The sequence below is a fragment of the Ceratotherium simum genome, chromosome 5 (genome assembly GCF_057802395.1).
Source record: "Ceratotherium simum simum isolate JZ-2026a chromosome 5, ASM5780239v1, whole genome shotgun sequence".
In the NCBI taxonomy this organism is placed as follows: domain Eukaryota; kingdom Metazoa; phylum Chordata; class Mammalia; order Perissodactyla; family Rhinocerotidae; genus Ceratotherium; species Ceratotherium simum.
The window spans coordinates 35,297,967-35,300,946 of NC_141904.1; the positions used below are offsets into that span (position 1 = coordinate 35,297,967).

The 2,980-nt window shown below is 44.6% G+C and overlaps 1 pseudogene; it reads left to right on the top strand.

Moving 5' to 3' along the window:
• Window positions 1-238: 238 nt before the first annotated feature.
• On the top strand, window positions 239-616 carry LOC147916998 (UPF0538 protein C2orf76 pseudogene; annotated as a pseudogene).
• The last annotated feature ends 2,364 nt before the right edge of the window (window positions 617-2,980 follow it).

The following is a 2,980-nucleotide window of genomic DNA, read 5'->3' on the forward strand; positions in this document are numbered from 1 at the left end:
CACACTCCTTGAGCAGCTCCCGGCCAATGACATCATACGGGTACTAGGACCTGGCCATTTTTGCCTAGTGTGGAACTTCTCTAAGGGCAATTTTTGTGTTGGCCCTTCCCATTGGGCTGGCCTAGGCTATCTCAGAGGTACATCAGGCAATGCTGCGAGCAGTTGTCCTTGTGCACCCAGAGATTCCCTGGGTACCTACCAATAAATGAAATTGCTGGATCAAAAAGAATTTCTTCATATGGCTTCTGGAGAAGTTACCACTACACGGCACCACTTTGTTCATTTGATCACAGCAGTTTCAAATCTATAGTCTATCACAGAAATTTGGACCAAACGGTGAAGGAATTTATAGTATTTCTAAAGCAAGATGTTTCTTTAAGGATCAACCTGCCACCACCGTTCAGAAATTATAAATGTGATAAACTAAAGCTTATTCATCAAGCACATAAGTCAAAGACAAAGGAACTTGTGTTGAGTTTGGAAAATGCTGACACAACTCCTGTTACAAGAAGGCAGCACTCTGAAAGCAGCTGGAATCGCCAGTGAAACTGAAATTGCATTCTTCTGTGAAGAAGATTCTAAGAACTACAAAGCTAATCCCATTTCATCCCGGTGAAAACCTCATGGGGCCTTCCTTTTAGCATACCTATGTTAAGCTCTTTATTCCACTATTGAGTACAACGCACCTGTAGGAGGTTCTTCCTCCCAAATCTGCCTGCCTCCCTCTTCTCTTGACACAGGTGTCGGGTCCACAGTGTGGTCTGAAGTCTTTCTCTGCTGATTCCTCTCCACTTATTTTTCACAGACATTACCCCCAATAAATTTCTTGCCTGTGTAACTGGGTCTTGGTGTATATTTTCTAATGAATACAGCCGTGACATCGGCTAGATAGAATGCGGGCTTTGTTCCAGAGGAAGTAGCACTTCCGTCTTTCGGGCTGACTATTTTCACATTGCTGGAGTCGAAGGAAAGGAGGATAAGAATACTTATTGCCAAACAGTCTGGATTTGGGGTGCCAGCAGTTCACAGTTGTCGTCTAAGGAAGCCAGCTGCTCTGACTCTGTGGGAAATTTAGCTCTTGAGATGACGTAAGGTCCTGGTCCTATAGGAAGCTGATCTTAGGTGAAGCCTCTTCCAGTAGGAGAAAGGAGGTCCTGGCCCCAGGTGGCTCATTGCCCAGGTAACCCAGGGTGACTCCTAGGGCTATTTGGAGATAGTTCTGCCCATTGTACAATGCACTAACAATGTTGTTCATTTTGTTCATACACCATGGTGACCTTTTGGAGCAGGAGTTAATTAGGCAATCCTGGATTCTAGAGCTCTCAGTTCCTAATTCAGAGCAGGGCTATAAATGCATTCCCTGATCTTAAAAACTTTCAATTAAAAAAAAATAGTCCCAGCTGGAGAAATGCACATTGTCACATGTGCACCACTCTCTGTCTCCAATTCAGAAAACAAGTTTTGCTTGTGAATCACAGAACTGTTATGTTTTGCAAGAATTTATTTTCCCTGTTTCTCCTCCAATGTGCCACCTCAACCCCTTTGCACTCCTAACACCATAGAACCATTCTTCTCCGCCCACCCCCAGTTCATTTGTTCTTCCTGATGCCAAGAAGAAAAAACCAGCACAATCTCTTGTTTTGAACAGTTGATTTATTCCAAGGAGCAGAGAGTGGGATTCACATATCCCCATATCCATACCTCTTTGAGGAAAAGAGAGTGGAGAAACTGAGACACAAACAAGGGAAATTATACTAAGCAAAATTATATAGCAGCATTTCTAGCAAGAGAATCCAGTACTTGGGTATCTAACTTGGGTACCTCTGCCCCTCCCCCAAAGTCTAAGCAGGCAGCTGCAAAGACGAGACAAACAGAGAAACATGGCAGCACGTAGGAGTGTGGAAGTCACAGGGATAGTCTAAGGTCTTATTGGCTCATGAGACGTAGAAGGCAGCCAGAGATTTATTTGGCCCAACGCTTCCACTTACAGATGAGGAAATCAAGGTGCAATAACTTGCTTACTCAGAGTTATACAACTAGTTGTGGTCTATCAGACTAGGACTCAGGTCCCCAGACCCCTAATCCAATGCTCTTTCCTCAATGGCTAATTGTTTCTTGGTCATTTAACATTTTTCTGCCTCACTTTCTCCAGCTGTTTCTATGTAACACTCACCAAGGATAAACCTAAACAAGGTGGCTCTTATTTTCTCTTTACTCACGGCAAGGATATGATATAGTCAGCAAGCACCATACGAATTGTCAACAGCACTGTAATCTCCTACCTGTGGGCCTGTTCCTTATAGTTTTACCGTCTAACTTGCCCTCCTGTGTCTAACAGCTACACTATAATCCACATTTATTGCTTTCTCCATAGAGAGAAGTATGATTTATAAAGTTGATGAGGGGCATTGAAATCTTCAGTTTCAATAAGAAAAATTGGTCGTGGCACACAGTTACTCCTCTCATGCACTGACTCAGTTCCTCTACAGTTACTATATGTGGTCATTTGCATTACTGGCCTCAATATTTTCTCTCTTCCTGAGTCTACTCCCTTTTCCATGTGTGGCAGCTTTGTTTTGTCACCTGAGCTAAGCTGGAATTACCTTTCCCAAAATGGTCTTCTCTGTCTGGTCCTGGATTAAGTTTGCCACAAGAAAAAATTGTGTGAGTTTTGGAAAAGGGAAGTCAAGCAGCAGCCATTGTTTTCTGTTCTGAAGGTGGCTGTAGGTTGGCACTGGTGCAGCTCCCGCACATTCTCACCGACCTGCTGGCTCCCCTTGATAGCATGGAGCCACTGCCGCCCCACAGCTCCTCCAGCTCCTGTTGGAAATCCTCCTTCACCTTCTGCAGCTCCTCAGCCAGGCGGGCACCGGCTTCTCCTGCAAGTCACTCATGCCTTCGTATCTGGAGACAGTTAGAGACCGATGTGGGTTCCAGTCGGTCCTCGCTCTCACCACGTTATGTCTAACTTTCCTTCCCA